This window comes from Acomys minous (assembly GCF_964271855.1).
Source record: "Acomys minous genome assembly, chromosome: 2".
Classification (NCBI taxonomy): domain Eukaryota; kingdom Metazoa; phylum Chordata; class Mammalia; order Rodentia; family Muridae; genus Acomys; species Acomys minous.
In genome coordinates, this window is record NC_140484.1 from 142,642,196 (window position 1) to 142,662,994 (window position 20,799).

Consider the following 20,799-nt stretch of genomic DNA (forward strand, 5'->3'; position numbering starts at 1 on the left):
AAGCAAGTGTCCCATTTCTCAGGAGCACCCGGGTCATCCCACCTACTTCCCAACCCCAGCATCTTGAATCTTGTTAGCGTTTGTACCTGGACCACCCAAGTTTGCTTTCTAGCATCCATGCAAAACCCTGGGTGTGTCAGGCTCCCTTGTAATCCCAGCACTCCGGGGAGGACACAGCAAGATCTTGGGGCTTGCTGGTTAGGCAATCTAGCCAAACTAGAAAGCTCAAAGTTCAGAAAAAGAGAGATCCTGTCTCAAAAAAGTTAAGGTGGAGAATTGAGAAAGGCAGCTGGCACCGTCCTTCAGTCTCCATACCTCCCTGCACACATGTGCACACGCATCTCCCCACAGAGAACATGTACACAAAGATGACACGAAGTCTCGTAAAGGAGTCTCACGTAGCTGCTGTCACCGATGGCCTGAGCAACTAGCAAGGGCTGTTTTCTAAGCCCCTTTGTCCAACACACGGAGGTGGCTGCTGGTTGAATTTGCCTGGTTGTATTTTCAGATGGTCAGAGGTAAAGCAGCGAAGCTGTCCCAGTGTGTTTGCTGAGATTTCTGCTCCTCCGTGGGGCCCAGAAATTAGAGGATTTGGAATCTCATATGTGTCTGTCATTGACCTTGGTGTCTTCTATGGACCCAAGCTTTTTATTAACCAAGTGGGAGTCTCACGGGACTCTGTATGAAGAGCAGCTTATCCAAGGCCATGGCTAATCATGGTGGAACTTGGGTCCGTGGCTGAATGAACTCACGCTCCAGAGAAGAGATGTGGCACGACAGGACCCTGGCTGGGATCACTGCAGACACTTCTGTAGGGCTCGGGGCTGAGTAGGAGAGGCAGAAGTAGCTAGGGCGTCGTTTCCCGTTTGTAAGGGCCAACTGTGCCCTGCACACCCTGACGAAGTTTGAAAGAGCGTTGCAGCCCCACAGAGGCTGTGCCCCCGAGGGCTCCCGGGAGAGCAGAGAAGCTCCATCAAGTTCCCAGCCTCCACCAGGCTCCTACTTCACACTGCGGGGCTGCATTGGAGCTACACCAATAAGGGTTTGGTTTGCTGTTGTCGCTGTTTGTTTGTTTCTTTGGCCGCTGCCCCCTTTGGGAAGCCACATGGGGCAGAAAGATTCTCTAGAGCAGCTGTTCTCAGCCTTCCTAGGGCTGCGACCCTTTAACATAGTTCCTCGTGTTGTTTATTTTTGTTGCTACTTCATAACTGTGATTTTATTATGGTTGTGAATTGTCACGTAAACATCCATGTTTTCTGATGGTTTTAGGCGGTTCCTGTGGAAGGGCCGAATGACACCCGAAGGAGTTGCGACCCACAGGTTGAGCATCACTGCTCCAGATGGATACCCCATGGGCACGGGAAGCTTTGGGTGATGGCGGTGGTTAGAAGTCAGGGGTCAGGCCTCAGTGCAGGCCTCAGAGTCAGACACACCCACCCATACCCGCTGCAGTTTAATCCTGGCCACCCTCATTATTTCTGTGTGACCTTCACTCACAACCTTCGGTGCCTGGTGCTAGATTCCTCATGACTGTATGTAGTTTCCTTTTTCTCTCCAGTTCTGACCCTTGGCTCTCACTTCCTACCTGACTTCTCCAAGGTATTCTGAACAATAGAAGCTATATTAATGTCAGGTACCCAAAATGCTCTTTAATTTGTGTATATAGTACGTATGATTGCTGTTATCAAGCTGGTGAACCTACCCATCATGCCACGGGGCATCCTTCTTTAAGGGTGTGGGGTGAGAACACAGATCTGCTCTCAGCAAATGTTAGTTATATAATGCAGTACTGATGGCTACAGCCTCAGGTTATACTTTCGAGCATACTGGTCCTACATCACTGAGACTTTGCACTCATCACCTATCCCTCCCACGTGTACCCCTTGCTTTCATGGGTTGTTTTTGTTTTGTTTGTTTGTTTTTTGGTCCCACGGAGAAGTGAGATCACAAGCTCCTCACCTTTATGTATCCAGCTTATTGCACTTAACACACTAGTCTTTAGGTCCAACTTTACTGTCACAAATAGCAGGATGTCCTTTCAAAAGACTGAAATAGTCCTCCCCGTGTATGTATGTCTGTGCTTGTCCCGATGATCCCTCCCAGAGGTGTCCACTTTACAATGGTACAAAAGCAACATCGGTTCAGTAGAAACTGTATTTCACACTCTGCGTTTCTGATCTTGCCCCTAGCTAATGATATATGGCCCAGTCTTCATTAACAGAGAGCCACGACTCCCAGAGAGTCACAAAAATCTCACAGGGGAGACGCTAACCCTCCACAGAGCAGAGGTGGCTGTGGTGGGAGGTTGGCAGGTATACCTAACACATTGTTGGCTATGACGCTTTCAACCTAGGCTGTGTCTTCCAGGACGCTGCTCCATTGTGAGGTAAGTAAAACAGCTCATGGGCCGTCTCTCCTCCATGCCTTTATATGAAGAGCAGCCCCACCCACAAGACAAGCCTCCTACCATCCCAGTCCTGTTCCCTTGGCCCAAATCCCTGACACCTCTCTCTCTCTCTCTCTCTCTCTCTCTCTCTCTCTCTCTCTCTCTCTCTCTCTCTTTCTCTGCCAGGCTCCTGCCCCTCTCTGGCCTTTGCAGCCACAGTGCTACAGTGACCCATGATGCTATGCAGCTGAGTCACCTGCTGTACATCAAAGGGCAGGGAAGCAGGTCCCCAGGAGTTTCTAGCCCTCCCTGCACGTCATCCCTTTGCCTGTACAAGCACATCCTTCTCACCTGGTGATGTCACTGGCCTGGATACATATGGGTCACAGAAAGCTGTTGATGCCAGGACTCTCAGGCAAGGGAGGAGAACTTCTGTCTGGTGTCACTTCAAAGAGAGATGATTAGGTGCAAAGGAAAATGAACTAGGTCCTGACAGGAGAAACAATGGTGTCCATCTTTCATTGTCAAGACATTGCAGCGCACCCCCCCCCCCCCGCCACAGCCTTCTGAGTAGCAATAAGTATGCAACTTTCGACCAATAATTCCACTCATAGTAAATGTAGCATTTGTTCCATAAATCCTTGCATGGCACTTTCTTTCCTCAAGGCAACTCATGCCAACCTGTCTTGTTAAACTTTCGTGTCAGTTCCACACGGGTAATTGCTCTTACTCCCATTCTCCAGGCAAGAAAACTGAGGCAGAGAAAGGTGAAGAGGTGAGCTTGAAATCACACAACTAGTGAGCAGCAGAGCCAGGCTTTGTCTCCCTAGACCATGATCAGAATCTCTGTGTTATTTTGCCAGCCCCCTTGAGCTAGATCTTTCCCTTGCCAGCAGGTGTGTCATCCTCCTGAGGTTCCACAATCTCTGGTGCTTGGGAGGTGCCCCAGAACCTCCAGCCCTAAATGTGCCTCTGTGGCCTCACAGCTCAGGTGCTGCCCTTTAGTGACTTGCATGGCGGGGGATGATGACCTCTCTTGACCGGGTTTTATCACAACTATTTTGTGGGTGAATGAAAGTATTTCCACAAAGCACCATGAGCTCCATGTTAGGATTGGGAACTGAGTGTGTCCATGAAGCCACGCTTCTTTCAGCTGCTTAGGCTGAAGCGAGCCAAGGCATCCCATCCATCCTTCTGGGACACTCGTGGCCATGGAAACACACATGCTGCCCAGCCTGGTCTGTGGCACTGGAGAGCCATGGGCTGGTGATGGGGCTGGGAAATCACAACTATAGGTTACTGTTGAGTAAGCAGATGAGGAGATGGGCAAAGGGAGTCGAGGAGTGGGCAGAGGGAAAGGTGGACTGTGAGGAAGGTCACTCACAGAGAATGAGACACCGAGGAGCAAGGAAAGGAAGAGCAGTTGCTTGGGAGGATCGACTCCTGTTCAAACACCTACGGCTCACAGGGCTGCCCCTTCTGCCTACTCCACAGGGCACACTTTACACACACAGACAAGACCACCTCCTGTGGGAAACAGGTGACAGTGAATTCAGGGATTCAAATTCTGGTTGAGGGGTGGGGTGGGGCTTGGGGAGATGTTGTTCAGTCAGCAAAAGAAGCAAGGGGCTTCTGGAAGGCTCTCTGCATCCCTCTTGCTTCCTTTCCCTCTGCCTAGAGTCTTCTGCCTGGCTGATGGTCAGCCCCAGTATCCTTCTCCTGGCCACTGGAAATGGCCACTTAGTTCACTGGGTCATTTTTGCAGGTCCCTCGCTATGCTGCCTCTTCCTTCCTTTTCCCCTTGTCCCTCACCCCACAATCCATCAGGGGATGGAAGGCATTGGTCATGTGAGGTTTACTTATTGAGTAAAGTTTTATGTGACCTGTTTTCAACTTTTGAAAAGCAGAATGAAAACGTTTTTGTTTATTTGTTTGTTTTGTTTTTCTCTCTGAAGGAGAGGCTGTCTCTTTCCAAAAGGGAATTGGTTTTTGGCATCCAACTCCAGGTGGGTTTTTATAGGTAAACCTGTGTGTGACTCTCTTGAGACAAAGGCCACCTGGTTTCTCACCTCTTTTGGAAGAGGCCAAAGAGAGAGGATAGAATTTCTGGCTGAGGCAAAAGGGAGGCTGCGCCTCTCACTTTCGCTCCAAAGGAGACAAGCTCTTTCCTAAGATGAGATCACCCAGCATGCTCAGCAAAGGTGCTAAAACATAATTGCCCTCGATGAAGACATACAAATAAATCATTGTGCTTGGCAGCCAAAATCTGAGTGTGTCGGCAAAACACGCAGGGAAAGTTTCCTTCCAGCTACTGAGCTTGGAGCACAGTGCTCTGACCTGCCCAGGGCATTGGGGACTGGAGCCTTCTGCGACAGGAGTGCCGCTGCTGGGGAGAGACCACCTTTGTGGCGTTCCTCCCTTCCTGGCTCATTCCTGGGACAGGAGGGGAAGGCGTGCCCCATCTGCGCACATACTCTCCAGGTGGGCTCGTCAAAACCTCGTCAGTGGGGACTTGCACTGGAAGGTGTTGTCACGGAATACCTCCGCCATGAGCCTCTCTGCTTTTTGTTTGGGGTGCTGGAGAATAGGCCTACATGTTCTAAACATGTGCCCCACCACTGAGTTACACCCCTGTCTGTTCTTGGGGTGTCTATTTATCTTCACTGAGAATGAAGTGGTCAGTGGCACAATTTTACTCAAGCCTAGCTTGATGAAGCAATGAGTCTGACAGGAGCATGAGCAGGGAGTTACAGGAGAATGGACAACTTAAGGGAAGATGCATGGCCGAAGAGAAGGGTCCCCATCCTCCACAATAGTTGTTAGCAGACTACACGGTCTCAGGAAAGGGAAGGGCCTCCAGCTCTTGAGCCATCCCCTCAGTCCGTGGGGGATGGTAAGAGGGTCTGACCACAGCTGCTCTGACGTCAAGTCAGCCATGGTTATGCCATGCTCAGAGAACAGAGTTCCTCAGCGCTCCACCCCGTTCTTTCTTCCTTCCCTACTTTCACCAATGTTGCCTGATCCTTAGAGGGGGGTGAAATAAACGCACGACTGTTTTTGCCATGCCATGGCAATGGGCACTTTATTTTCAGCATTTTGACCAGTGTCTGCAGTAACTGCTAGTCTCTGCAAAAAGAAGTGTCCCTTACCAATAACTGTAATTAACGGGTGTAAACATAAGTTCTCCGTGCTCAGCAAAATGGCTTTCCCACTAGGCCTGTGCCCTCCCCAGCCACAGATTGTTACCCTGGTTTATGGTTCCAAACGTGCGTTTCCTCTTGCTTAAAGCCCTTATATGGCTTGCTATTTTAAAGCCAACCGGAAAGTAGTTGTTTTCACCCACGGCAATCATACCATGGTTGCCCCAGTGGACACAACTTCCTGCAATGAAAAGCTCCATTGCCAAGTAGAGAACTTTCTCTCCCAGGAGCCTGCATAGTTCCTCTGGCACTCTCAGTGCTAGCCCGTAGGGAGAGAGCTTCTAGCTCAGGCTCAGCCTGATTTCTTCCTGTCCTCAAACCAAAATGTACAGTGTCATCATCAGCAACAGAGACTTGCAGTGGTGAGAGCCTGTATTGGGAGGGCAGGGTAGGACCCTCCCCAGCCAACAATTTGTATAGAGGAGCCCCATCCTTGGCACTGGGGATTTCATTTTTAAAAACCTATGAGCATGCTTCCCCATCCTGCATTCATGCAAGATGCCTTCTGAATTTGAATTATTTAATCAATGTTTTTACATTTACAGGTAGAGACAATTAAAGTATTTCTCTCCATCACCCTGAGTTCTTTCTCCACCTTCTCCAACCATAACACTCCTAGAATGCTCACAGCTGTGCCTGGTCCCTGGACCCTGAGGCTGACTTCCAACTCTCACTCCATTAGGCGTCTATGTATGTCTCTCAAATGATGTTCTGAATCAGGAAAAACAAACAAACAAACAAACAAACACCCTCAGAGGTTAGCATTATACAATGTGCCCTTTTCAGAGGGTGACCAGAATCTGTAAAGACCACTGCCATCTGCTTGAGCTAATTGGTCTCAGGACTCAGCACATAAGGGGCAACAAACAAACAAAAAAACCACTGAGGTTCATCAGAGTGATCAGTCACTTCCTCCAAAGAACAGGGTTGGGCGCATGGGTACAGCGCAGCGCGGGTGGAAGGCGTTTTCTCACTTAGCTCTTTTTAACCCACATTCTCCATAAAAGCTGCCCAGAGTAGTGAGAACTTTTGGTTTCTCTAAAAACACAAAAATGTTATGGGGATATGTTTTTGTTTTAATCCCAATTAATTTTTCTTATACGTCTTGTTTTAATAGTTTTTTGTTTGTTTGTTTTCATTTTGTTTAATTTTGCTTGGGCTGCTTCAGATTGACCACAGCAGCTATGATTTGCCTCAGGCTCTAGCAGGGGTGCGATTTTTTTTGCCAGCTGAGGCTAGTTTACCTTTGGAATTCTGGGGACGCTTCAGAGGGTATATGGATACCAGAGCCCCAAGAGAGAGGGGGGCAGCTGCTACTCCCCCTGCTGCTGTCCCTGCTGTCCCTGATGCTGCTGCTGTTGCCCCTGCTGCTCCTGCTGCTGCCCCTGCTGCCCCTGCTGCTCCTGCTGCTCCTGCTGCTCCTGTTGCTCCTGCTGCTGCTCCTGCTGCTGCTCCTGCTGCTGCCCCTCCTGCCCCTGCTGCCCCTGCTGCTCCTGCTGCCCCTGCTGCTCCTGCTGCCCCTGCTGCTCCTGCTGCTCCTGCTGCTCTTGCTGCTGCTCCTGCTGCTGCCCCTCTTGCCCCTGCTGCCCCTGCTGCCCCTGCTGCTGCTGCTGCTGCTCCTGCTGCCCCTGCTGCCCCTGCTGCCCCTGCTGCTCCTGCTGCCCCTGCTGCTCCTGCTGCTCCTGCTGCTCTTGCTGCTGCTCCTGCTGCTGCCCCTCTTGCCCCTGCTGCCCCTGCTGCCCCTGCTGCTGCTGCTGCTGCTCCTGCTGCCCCTGCTGCCCCTGCTGCCCCTGCTGCTCCTGCTGCCCCTGCTGCCCCTGCTGCTCCTGCTGCTCCTGCTGCTCTTGCTGCTGCTCCTGCTGCTCTTGCTGCTGCTCCTGCTGCTCCTACTGCTGCCCTTGCTGCTCCTGCTGCCCCTGCTGCTGCTGCTGCTCCTGCTGCTCCTACTGCTGCCCTTGCTGCTCCTGCTGCCCCTGCTGCTGCTGCTGCTCCTGCTGCTCCTGCTGGCCCTGCTGCTGCTGGGTTGCTATTTGTTGTTGTTGCTGGTTGCTGGTTGCTCCGTGGAAATATCCTGACAACAAAGCTCAAACTTGCCCTAGGGAACTCAATGGCCCCTAATTAGCTGTACCAATGCCCCCCTTTCCCCTCTAACCTTCTTTTTCTCCTTCCTAGTGTTGGGAGTTGGAGGGGATGGGGTGGTGTAGGGAGGTAGGAAAAAGAACCCAATAGAGTAGCCAAAAGTCCAGCTACAGTTCAGCTTTTTCATTCTGGGCCACTATTGTGAGGCTGTTGTGTCTCCCCATCCCAGACAGGCCTGGAGGGAATGGATTGTTCTGCCCACCTGCCCAGGGGAAGCAGGACTCTGCCACCTTCTATGACTCCAGACACTGGCTCAGACAAGCTCTTGACCAGTGCTGTGGCCTTTGCCTTTTCACTGGACACACCTATCTGCTGGAGGGGCGCTGGGTGGGTGGTCAATGTGTACCTTCAGGCCTGGAATGTATACAGCGTTGTCTACGGGATAGTCCCACCTGTCTGGGATAAGCCTAATCACTTGTACTACTCTACTTCTGTAGCTACACTGATGTCTCCTGCCCCCAATGCTTCTGGAAGCCTCCAGGAGCCAAGACATATCTGCCTAGCATCCTCTGAAGCCCATGTGTGTTTTATTAGCAAGACGTCGATAGACTCTTGATTGAGCTTGGGATCTCTTGTACCCTATGAGTCTTCACTTGTAGGTGACCTTGGCTACCCAATCACAGAAGTGGTTAAGATGGTTCCCATGAGATCTCCTTCTTCCATAGGAGCAAGTTCAGCGAGGCTAAACTGCACATCTTTCACAGAATCTTAAACGAGCAGTTGTTTAGGCTATAAAGCCTTCCAGAAATGCTCAGGCTCAGCATCTGGCTTGTGTCGGTTTCTTCCCTAGGAACTCTGGCCTGACACAAATCTTGCCTCCTTTACTTTTAGGTAACCTGGAGAGGCTCTCTTACGTGGCCTTTCATGTTCACATCCACTTTGATTTTTTAGCACCCAGTTTGCCTGCTAGCCTGTCACTCAGATGTGTCAGAGTTTCCCTTATTTCAAATATATCATGACCCACCATGGGGCTCAGCAAAGCCACAAGAGGTCCACAGCAGTCCTAAGGTCCCTGACAGTTTCTTTCTTTCTTCACTCTCCCTTGAAGATGGTCTATCATGCCCAGTGAGCAGGGGCATTAAACTGCCTCTCCCATGCCCCGCGCTCTTCAGTGATGCCCAGCTTTCTATCCTGTCTTCCAGCCCCTGGTATTTCTGAGGCCTCAACCAGTGGTAAACAAGTGTCCCTCCTGGCTGTCCCAAGTCAGTGTTCTGGGACTGACTTTCTTCATCTCGCCTCAGATTACACAGCCTTTGTCTCAAGGAGGAATGGGTAGACTTACATTACTCCGTTTCTTAGGCCCTGGGTCCCACCATCCCCTCCGTTACGCTGTGAGAGGCTCTTCCATCTCTTGTTGAAAAGGCTTTCCCAATTCAATCTTTTCAGTCGGAGCATTCCTTAACACTGCTCTGTCCCTAACTTTACTGAACCCTCATCATAGCTCCCACCTGTGGCTGGATCACAGCATCCCCATCGTCTGCACTGAAGGTTAGCTGTGACGGGCAGCTTTTATCACCTCTACCTCATTATTTCCTCCTCACTTGCTTCCCTCCTCCTCTCCCTGATTTTCTGCCAAACCAGAAGCTAATGTGGAGGAATCAATCACATATCCCTTTATCGTCCAGAGGAGCTAGCCGAGCCTCAGCCACACACTTCTCACAGCAAAGGCCACATGAGGCAGCTCTGCTTGCTCACAGTCTCCCACCACATGTGCTGTTTTCAGCAATCGCAAGGTAATTTCCTAGTCTGTCAGCTATGTTGGGGTCACCCCTGTGCTCACATGGCAAGATATCATTCACCGTGCGGGTGTGCCACTCGACACCACATCAAAAAAGATGGTCATCGTGCTTGTTGATTTCTTTTTCTTTTTAAAACTTTTATTTTTATTTTATTTTATGTGCATTGGTGTTTGCCTGCATGTATGTCTGTGTAAGAGTGTGTTGGATCTTCTGTAACTGATGTTACAGACAATTGTGAGCTGTCGTGTGGATGATGGGAATTGAACCCAGGTCCTTTGAAAGAGTAGCCAGTGCTCTTAACCACTGAGATATCTCTCTAGCCCCCCAAGATATGTAGCCCAGGCTTGCCTTGAACTCATAATTCTCCTGCCTCTGCCTCCTTTAGCATAGTCTACCAGCATGCACCACCGCAACTGGTATGCTGATTAATTTTTATTGTCAACTTGATGTGCTTGGAAGAGGACGGTTTACTGAAGAATTCTTGGGTCATACTAGCCTGGGGCCACATCTGTGAGAGATGAGAGCGGGCACAGTCCACTTTGGGTGGTGCTACCCCTAGGCAGATGGTCTTGGGCTATATAAGAAAGCCAGCTATGTGCAATTCAGACAGTAAAGCCAATAAGCAACATTCCTTTATGGTTTATTTTTTCTTGAGGTCCTGCTCTGATTTTGTTCAGTGATGTAACCTGGAACATAAGTGTAAGCTAAATAAACCCTTTCCTCCCCAAGTTGCTTTTGGTCAGCTTTATCATACATACAGAAAACAAACTAGAGCAGAAATCGGTACCAAGAGCGGGGCGTTGCTGTGATGAATCTGACCATGTTGACTTGGGGGTTAGGTTGTGGAAGTGTAAATTAAAATAAACTCTTTCCTCCCCAAGTAGCTTTTGGTCAGAGTGGTTTACCACAGCAATAAAAAGGCAAATTAGAACAGCCAACTGGAGTTCCCTCCATGTTCACTCTACCTTCAGATGGAACAGTCTCAGCTGTGTTTCTTATGAGGTGAGGGGGGAGCAATTGGACTGTATTAAGGAGGCACACCGTTTCATATCTCACAGGGAAGAGCAGCACATCAGAACTGGTACCCTGACGACCCACCCTCAGATGACTTGACACAGTCATAAATCTTACATCCAATCCAAGGGCCGTGCAACTGATCTGCACTCACCCATCCTGGCTTCTGCCATGCTCCTGTTCATATGCCAAGCATTTGATGACTTCCTCTGGAGTTTCTATCCACTCCAAACAGAGAAGGCAGCAACAGACCCACGGTTCCACCCACGTTTAGCTTGTTGAACCAATGAATTTAATTAGAGATATTTATAGGCACCTGGATGATGGATAGATAATTTACAGGTCAGTTTATAGGCAGCTACACCACCAAAGAAAAGTCGCCCCCTCCGTCCCTCCCAGCAAGTTAATTCCTTATGTACCCTCAGAAATGGGGGGAGTGCTAATAAGCCACCTGAGAGAGCCTTGATTGAACTGATCTTGCACAAGCAACCACAGGTGCTCTGGGGCCCAGGATGCCAACCCCGGTGTCGTGGCTGGAGAGCAGCCTGTGTACCACAGCACCCTCCAGTCTCTGAACCTTGGGGTTATTATTCTTCCCAGGTATCATTGGCTTTTAATGGGTGTGACTTTGCTGCAAGAACAAGCCTTTCCCCTTCAGGCCACCCCCACCCAAGTCAGTGGGTAGAGTTTTGCATAAACACACACACACACACACACACACACACACACACACACACACCACACACACACACACACACACACACACACACACACACACACACACAGAGTTTAGACAGGCTTGGAGCAGGGAGTGGGACAATGCTTCTACCCGTACCTATATCGCTGCTGTATGCATTTTCTTGGCCTCATTTGAGGCCCTTTAAGTCCCTTTTGCCAATATTAATGAATTCATCACTGCTTTGGTTGACACAGCTGACAGAGATAAAGGGTTGCCGGGTCGTCTGACAGGAGAGAAGACAATGTAGGTATAGCTTGGGCTCTGTTTCCTGGGAGCAGTCTTCAGTCTGTGAGTGGTTTCGCTGACTTCCTTCCAAAGGCCTCGGGCAATAGATGGCGTGGTGGAGTGGCCCACAGACAATGTTAGGCCAGCTCCCAGGACTAGAAAAGGGACGCAGACACCCTCAGACAGGTGAGCCCAAGCCTGGGGTATGTGAGCAGACGGAAAGGGGCTGGGTCCCAGCCTCTGGAGGAAGGGAGAAGGCAAGAAGTCAAAGTAGGAGAAGCAGGGAAGGAAGGACAAACAAGGAGGTAAATTCTCCTTTCTTTAGTTGCCTGTTTTTAGGGCAAAAGATTCCCTATGATACTCTATGAGCATATACAGGGGGAGGAGGTCCCCCTCAGCCACAGTCATAGGGGAGGGGAGTAAGGGGAAAATGGGAGGGAGGGAGGAATGGGAGGATACAAGGGAGAGGAAACAATTGAGATGTAATATGAATAAATTAATAAAATAAAATTTAAAAAAAGATTTTCTGTCCACACACAGCCTCTCCTTGCGAGCTGAGGCAGGGGGACGTGTCTGTGCTGGAAGCTGGTCTGAGCCAGAGCCTACCCATGCATCTATCAGCCCATGATAGTTTTTGACCTGGCTTGGAAAACTTGAGTTCACATTTCCCTGGAAGCATGTCCTGAGCCAGCTAGCACCCGACATGCCAGAGGATGAAGGGCAATGCATAAGGGCTATGGGGGTACCCCTGCCCTGTGCAGCCCTGGGATCAGTGTAGAGTTCTCTTACCTAAGGGCACTGGGCATTTGGGCCACCAGCTCCTATCAGTTGGTGGCAAGCCGCTGCTGGAGAGAAGGGGGGCTGGGGGCTGGTTCTCTGCACCTGGCCTGCTCCAGGTGTGCTATTACAGCTGGAGGAAGCCTCAGGCACAAGGGCCAGGTGCTGCCCTGGAAGTAGGCTGGCAAGCACAGAGATGGAAAGGGTAGAGCAGCCACAGGTGAGACACAGCCTTTGGCAGGGTGACTTTGGCGCGCAAGTGGCCTGCAGCCAGAAGAAACAGAACCACTGGTCCAATCACCTGGAGCTTTTAGTCAGAGCTCAGACGGGGCCTTCAGGGTCCCTGGTATCGCTGAGGCCGCAGGTGGGGAAAAGAAGGAAAAACAACAAACAAGAAGAGACAACAGAACCAGCAGAGAATGGGAAGGAGGGCGGGAGGAGGAGAGAAGGGGGAAGGGGAGAGCGAGTGCCAAGGCATACAACCCACAAGAAAGTGAGCACAGAAGTGTGTCCTGTGGGTGTTGCAGCTGGCTGACACCAGGCGGCCCAGAGACAGGCTCCTGAGCCCTTTGATAGCCTTCCAGGGTGAGAGAATTCAGGCCAGGACTTTTAACTTTTTCTCTTCTTTCCCTCTGCTCCTTCCCTCACTTCCTCTCCTCTGCATTTCTCCTTTGCCCCTCTTCATCAGCTAAGAAGATGGACTGGGATTGAATATGGAGAGCCACGCCCTCAGCATCTCTACAATGGCCACCTAGCAATAGGCTCCATACAGCAACAGAATCAAATAACTCCCACGAAGCTCTGGGGCCAAGAAGCTTAAGCAGCTTGATGTAGGCTCATAGTACCCCCTCAGTGTGACACAATTCAGCCAGTCATGTGGACTCTGGTCCTGGTGGGCTACCGGTGTCCCCAGTCAATGTTCAAGCAACATGCCAACCTAGCATGAGCGTCTGGGAGAGTCAGCACGTACCATCTCCTAGATTTTCCTGTTTCAGGGTCCCAGGGCATCAGGGCTGGCAGCATAAAATGTTGTTAAACAGAATTATTTTTTAATTTGACCAAGTAATCCTTAAAGTTGAAGTCACAGGTGTCAAATTCCTCATATATACTTAGCTATATATTATATGTCATATAATATAGATTAAATTATGTTGTATGCATAGATTTTGGATAACGTGTTATTGATGTTATGACAAGGCACCATGCACATCTGCACCCTGCTGGAATTCCCAAGGATTAGCAAAAACAGCTCTAGCAAGTGTGAACCTATCTGAGTTACAGGCAAGAAACATGAAGGGGGCCATATTGGAGAGGCTCTGAGAGAAAGGACTGTCAGCCTCACAGGAAGTGCCTTGGTGTTTCCATTTCCTGTTACCTCCACACCCAGGGAGGGGTTGACAGACACTGACACTGGAAAAACACAAGGACAGAAATCTCAGTCACCAGGAGCTTCAGAAACTGTGAAGCCACCTGGAATTGTTACGCAAAAGTCACACTTGTTCCCTCTCACTAAGCCAGGGTCCTGAAGATGAGTGGAAAACAGGTGAGCTTTTATTGTAAAAGGAAGTGTGCATGTTTTCCTTTTAGGATGGGGTTAGCCCAGTTGGCAGAGCGCTCAACTCCTTGGTTCCACGCTTAGCACTGCATAATCCTGGAGTGTTCTCTCTCTCTCTGCCTCTGTCTCTTTCTGTCTCTCTGTCTCTCTCTCTTACACACACACACACACACACACACACACACACACACACACACACGCATACTTACATGCACACACACACACACAGGCACACACACACACTCTCACAGGTGGAGGCAAGAGAATCAGACATTTGAGGTCACATTTTTGGTTACATAGAGAGGTTGAGGATGGCCTGGGCTACATAGGACACTGTTTCAGAAAACAAATGAAAAAAAAATCCATCCCTTGAGAAGACAACAAATTGAGTTGGGACCTGCCAGTGTAGACCTGACAAGGGAAGCTGTCAGGGTAAAGTTGGAGGAAATTTTTGAGGGGCTAGCAGTGACTAGGAAGTGTACCCCATATCCAAGAGCACATGGGCCTGTGGTAGAGTATGCTTTGGACACCTGTGTCTCCTGGAGAGGTGACAGGAGAGAGGGGAGCCTCTGCAGTAACAGGTAAAGATGGAGGTATATATGCTTTCCTGCCTAGCTCTGGGGGTATGAACAGCAGGAAGGAAGGAAGAGGGGAGCAGGAAGAGGAGCCCCAGCATTGTGCACCCCCACTGTGGGTCTCCTGGTTAATACCCTGGTACCAGCAGCTCTGCTCTGGGCTTTGAGAAGCTGCAGCAGTAGGAGAGACATCTTTGAAATGTGTGTGAGATCAAACACGCCAAGTTTTAGATCAGAGCAAATCCTTTAGGTCCACAAAAGCAGCCAGAGCCCTGAGTGGGAGGTGGTGCAGCTGAAGGAATGGATAAGAAAGCCCAAATGGTTTCCTGTTTGAACAGCCCCTGAACACAGCCCTCTCAACGGACCTGTTGGCCGAAGCAGACAGTGGGGCTTTTCACTGATGCATGGGGGACTGTAGGTATATGTTTGTATGTTTGTAAACACTACTCATAGTTTATCCCACAGTGTGGGTTTGATTCTTAGTGACAGATAATGTGTTGCCTTTAATTTGTGGTCCTCCGTGACATATCCTTTTAGGTACTGCTCAGAAGAGGAGCTTCAGCCAGGTGGACCCACCTGTATCACAGTTGCTATTTGGGAGTCTCGAGATGCAGAACAGGTACAGCCTAAGCAGACTGCTGGAGCATGTGTGTGTGTGTGTGTGTGTGTGTGTGTGTGTGTGTGTGTGTGTTTTGAGTGGTGTGTGTGTGTGTATGTATATGTGTATATGTGTGTGTGTGGTGTGTGTGTGTGTGTGTGTGTGTGTGTGTGTGTGTGTGTGAGAGAGAGAGAGAGAGAGAGAGAGAGAGAGAGAGAGAGGCCTTTGGGTCTAGGGGAGAAGCACTTGAGAAGGAAAAGCCTACACCTTAACTCTGACATGTCATTAGTAGACACAAACCACGTTGGCTCTTCAGGAATCCAGGCGAACTTGTCCCCCACCCAAGTCTGCTTTGCCTTGCCTCCCTGTCCCATTCCCTTGCGCTGTTCCAGCTCAGCTCAGATTAGAATCACAAGAGCAATTAGTAATTGTTAACTGTTTCAAAATTAGACAAGTGCTGGGGCTGGGGAAATGGCTCAGTGTCTTCTGCGCAAGCAGGAGGACCTGAGTTCAGATCCCCAGGTCCCATGTCAAAGCCAGACATGGATTTCCCCTGCCCGTGACCCCAGCACTGGGGTGGTACATGTGTGTGCTCTTAACTGTAGTTGTGTGTGTGTGTGTGTATGTGTGTGTGTGTGTGTGTGTGCACGCATTTGTTTTTTTCAAGACAAGCTCTTATCTACATAGCTGTCCTGGAACTCACTATGTAGACTAGGCAGGCTTTGAACTTACGGAGATCTGCCTGCTTCTGCCTCCTGAGTCCTGGGATTAAAGGCACGTGCTATTATGTATGGCTGATTTTTTAAAAAAGAAAATCACCAACTCAAACAGAAATTTGTAAAATTAAACATCTAAATAGAGTTCAGTCCAGTGGCATATACACTGAGAAGAGACTGAAGGGAGGAAAATATAAAATTTTCATGCTTCCCACAGTTAAACCATTATGTTCTATAAGAGTAGAAAACTATGCATTCCTTTAATCCCAACAGAGACAGGCGCATCTCTCTGAGTTCAAGGTCAGCCTGGTCTACATAGTGAGTTCTAGGCTAGCCAGAGCTACATAGTGAGACTCTGTCTAAAGAAAAAGGAAAAAGGAAAGAAAGGAAAAAAAAAAAAAAAGAAAGAAAATAAATAAATAAATAAATAAATAAATAAATAAATAAATAAAATGCCCATGCTGTGTTCAAAACCTAGCCTGCCGCCTAGTTTGGTGATACAGCTGGGGTAGTGTTGCTGTTGGCTTCCTTATGTGTTTGATTTTTTAATTAATTGCCCACTATACATTCAAATACATTGCATTGTCACTGAAGTGGGACAGCACAAAGAAAGCCCACCAGGGGCCGGAAACTCAGAGCCCCATTGGGATGACCCCACATCATCTCCTGATGAGGATGGAGGGTTATGATGGGGATGATGCTGATGATGATTGACGTCTTCAACTTGTTCACACTGGGGAGTCAGGGGTCACACTGCCCTTGAACTGCAATCTCCCAACAGTCTTTCTGGCAGGATTCTCAGCTGTAGCAATCCTCAACTGCCTCTCATGTAGCCACAGTATAAATTTTTTTCCAGATAAATTCTGCAGGAGCTGACATTCTTGAGGCCAGAGGAACAAGATCCAAGGAACTTGTTTTGTGTCTTTTGGCTCCAGGCTTAAGAACTTCCAAGGTTCTTCCTTTCTGCTGTGGATCCAGAGGGAGTGTGTGCTGTGTCAACAGCCACCAGGATCAGAGGCAGATCCACTTTCTAGGTGCCCTGTGCTTTATCAGCCCTTCATCTGTGAGGTGGACAGAAGTGCGTTTCTAATGGGAAGTGTAATTAGAGCTTGGCAAGGCCTTGGAAGGCTGAAGCTAACTAGGCTAATGGCTGAGCAAGCAGCTCAATCCCAGCTCAGCCCTGCCCATGAGCTTGACAGAGCAGAATAGGAGGGCACCAGGCTTTCCTAAACTTTGTCCTTGTTGTCCTGGGTGTTTCCACCCTCATTTCCTGTGTCCTCACCTCCACTCTCATCCCCTCCCTCTCACCTACTCTCCATGGCTGGTATTTCTATCTAGTAGCTCCTGTATCTTTGGTCCAGGAGATGGCTGGGCCCTTGGACCACTCTGCCCAATACCTGAAAGTATAGCTCTGTCATCCCACCTTAGAGCCCTTTCTATGCCCTTTTGTGTTCTGTGTGCTAGCTGGGAAACAGCAAAGGCTAGGTGAAGGAGGGCATCACCACAGCTTTCTAGGGAGCCATGAGAACTGTAAACACAAAGCTAAGGTTGCTCCCCCAGCCTCCCCCGCTCTCCCAGCAAAGATCAAATCTCTTTTCATCTGATTGCCTGTTGTTGTGGCTGTGCTGGGCACTGAGCTAATCTGTATGAACTGTCTCATTTCGTTCCCAGGAGAGAGGCCCAGTTTCCAATTGTAGATGAGAGAAAACAGGTACATAAAAAACGTCAAGCTTCTTTCCCAAGACCATGCCACTAGCAGGAGCTAGATGCTCTGTTTGGGTTGGTTTGGTCTTTCAAGACAGGGGTGGGGTGGGGTTCTGTGTAGCCCTGGCTGTCCTGGAACTCACTCTGTAGATTAGGCTGGCTTTGAACTCAGAGATTCTCCTGTCTCTGCCTCCTGAGCGCTGGGTTGAAGACATGCACCACCACGCCTGCCTAGGATCTAGAGTCTTTAAAGCCTGTGCATCTGTACAGGGTGGGCTGGGGCTGGATAAAATGTTCTGATATGTAACAAGTCAGCCCCAAAGGAAACAGGGTAAATACAGAGGTAGAAAACCAACTACCAAAGCCATTCTGACCAGTAGGCAGGGCAGATGTACCCAAGTACCTAGGTCAAAGGGTATGCAAATGGATCTATGGCCTGAGGACAGGAAGGAGACTTCAGCCTGGAGGAGGAGAAGGATCCAGAATCTAGGTCAGGAATTGGGCCTTGGCCATTGGCTAAGATGCAGAGCAGGGTCTGTGTTGTTATTATCCAGGGAGGAGGTCACGCCTGTGAGAATGCAGGAGGAGGCACCTAGGTAAAGGCCCAGTCTTTAGGATGAGCCAACACACGATCAGGTACAGGGTGAATGACTTGTGATGGAGCATGGTGGACACACAGGTACTCCTGGCATGGTGGTTGCTGGATTCGAAGGGAGGAAGGGAAACTAAAAGGAGAAGGAGGCCTCTCCTCCATAGGACCAGACACTAGATCCAAAACTGAACAGCAACTGCACCCTAAGCCATGCAAGGTGGAGGCCACTGGCAAATGTTCTGCTTCCTTCTGGATGCGGCCAGGCACTGTGAAGCATGGCCACATGCAGATTAAGAAGCCCAGAAGGGCAAGATATGGGGTAAGGAAGTGGGCCACACCTGCTAAGATCCCAAAGAAAGTTCCTTTGAAAGTTTGTCTATCCCCAGTGAACACTTGAAGGCCCTGTGTTCCTGGTAGAACAGACATTGACGTGGGTGTAGCTTAAGGAGACACCAGATCATCTCAGAGGATAAAGGGGAGTCTAAGATTTCCCCTTCCCACTGTTTTATTGGCTGAGACCTCCTCATTTCATGGTGAGTGACAGTTAATAACCCCAACTGGGATGAGGACCAAACAACAAAAGTCAATAGATGTTGAGCAGCCACCATGTGCTCTATGGTATAGACCACCATGCGCTGGACACTATCGTCATGTTTACTAGTGGAGAAAGTGAAGATCAGAAGGTAACACCTGAGTCAAGAATGGGTACAATAGATCATGAATAGCAGTCCCAGGATTTGAACTCAGGTGTAAGCCAATACCCATAACTTGGATCTCTTACATGGATGTTCCCTAGGATGTACCCTAGGATGATGAACCCACAATTAGATGGATGAATATTCTCTTCTAAAGTGCCTTCCTAAGAGTCTGAAGCCCAAACAGACCTATGGTTGCACTGGTGACTCTTCTTGTTGCCATGACCAAATATCTGATATGAAGCAAATTAAAAGAGGGAGATTTTATATTGGCTCACAGACTGAGGGCATACAGTTCATCACAGACAGAAAAGTATGTTAGCAAACAGAGCCGTGGTGGCAGGGGTGTGTGGCTGGGACTCCCTACCTCCTCACATCTTGGCAGAGAAGGGAACAGAGAGTGGGTAGGACAGGATGTAGGCCTGGTCTATAAAAACCTCAAGGTCGACCCCAAGTGACCCACTTCCTTCAGAGAGGCTCTACCTTCTAGAAGCTCCTCAACCTTCTAAAGCACCACCGCCATCTGGGGACCACGTGTTTAAACATAGGAGTCTTTGGGGGACATTTTCACATTCAGACCTCAAAAATGGGGCAATAAATGTCAAATGAGATCGAGTGTTAGGTTCCCACATCATATCATTTACTGGAAGATACCCTAAGATGAGGTCAAGGCCACGGGCCCATTGTCTGGAAATGAGAGGAGAACTGCAGTCCCAAGGTCCCTAGTGTGCTCTGGGCATGAACGTCATTAGAAAATATGCTCAGGCAATCTCAAAGTACCAGACTTATCTCTGTCATGTTTCTAGTCTTGTCTTTAGTGGTCAATATTAATCCCTAAATAATCAAAGTTGGAGAAGAAAACTTCTGGTTCTAGAATAACCTCCAGGGCAAACTTAGGTCTGAGGAGCCTCTCTAGACATGGAATTCTTTGTACATATTTCAGAAATGGTACAGAAACCCGTAGGTAGAAATGAACACTGGGGATCCAGGAAACAGCTTCCGACTCACTCTAGCAGAAAACCAGGTCCCATCCCAGGGCTCAAGAATTATCAGGGAGACAGACTACCATGAGGTGGGATTAACTGACCGAGACTTAAGGCAGAAGGCCCATGAAGACTGTTACAAGACAGGAAGGCAGAGAAGCGTGCTCAGAGGCAGCTGTGTAGGATGCTCGGGAGAGGAGGTGTGAGTGGAAAACGCCCCCTACACGAGCATGGTCCCTGCTGGCACTGTTTTGGGAGGCTTTGAACCCTTTAGGAAAGAGAGACTTGTTGGAGAAAGTGGGTCACTGGGTGGGCCTTGAGTTTTACAACCTGGTCCCACTTACCATTCTTTCCCCCCCCCCGCCCCGAGACAGGAGACAGGGTTTCTCTGTGTGGCCTTGGCTGTCCTAGACTTACTTTGTAGACCAGGCTGGCCTCGAACTCACAACGATCCACCTACCTCTGCCTCCCGAGTGCTGGGATTATCTGCCTTCTGACTGGGGACATGATGTGACCAGTTGCTTCGCTCTCCTGCCTTCTCACCATGATGGACTGTAAGCCAAAACTAACTCTCCCTCCCGAGCTGTTTCTTGTGGGATGTTTGGTCACAGTGGAGAGAAAAGTATCTGTGACAGAAGAGAAGCACATTCTCAGGGTAGTGCCTGACTGTTACAGAGCCAAAGTTCAAAGAAACAGAAGTCAGGAGCTACTGTCTTGTCTGAGTCTGAGCTGCTGCTTGACCTTCGCCTAAGGCTTGTTGTTGGCCTATCTTGAGGATGTATGGGAAGGAGGAGGAGGTGGAGGAGGAGGAGGAGAGGCAGGAGGGGGAGGAGGAGGAGAAAGAAAAGAAGGAAGAAGAGGAGGAGGAGGAGATGAAGAGGAGAGGCTTTCTTATGTATCCTCTGCCACTTATTTGAATTGAGGCATGGCCAATGCTCACTTCAAAAGCCTAGTTCTCCAGAGAGACAGAGAAAGAGAAAGAGAGAGACAGACAGACAGAGACAGAGACACACAGAGAGAGACAGAGACACAGAGACACAGAGACAGAGAGAGGGGAGAGAGACAGTGAGACGGAGAGAGACAGAGACACAGACAGAGACAGAGAGGCAGATAGACAGAGAGGTAGACAGACACAGAGACAGACAGACAGAGAGACATAGAG

The 20,799-nt window shown here is 49.4% G+C and overlaps 1 long non-coding RNA gene across 1 annotated transcript in view; it reads left to right on the plus strand.

Moving 5' to 3' along the window:
- Window positions 1-11,469: 11,469 nt before the first annotated feature.
- Window positions 11,470-20,799, plus strand: part of LOC311592513 — a 29,667-nt gene continuing 20,337 nt past the window's right edge. The window contains exons 1-2 of the long non-coding RNA XR_014777431.1: window positions 11,470-11,628; window positions 14,887-14,968. This is a non-coding gene — a long non-coding RNA (uncharacterized lncRNA). The remainder of the gene's footprint in view (window positions 11,629-14,886; window positions 14,969-20,799) is intronic.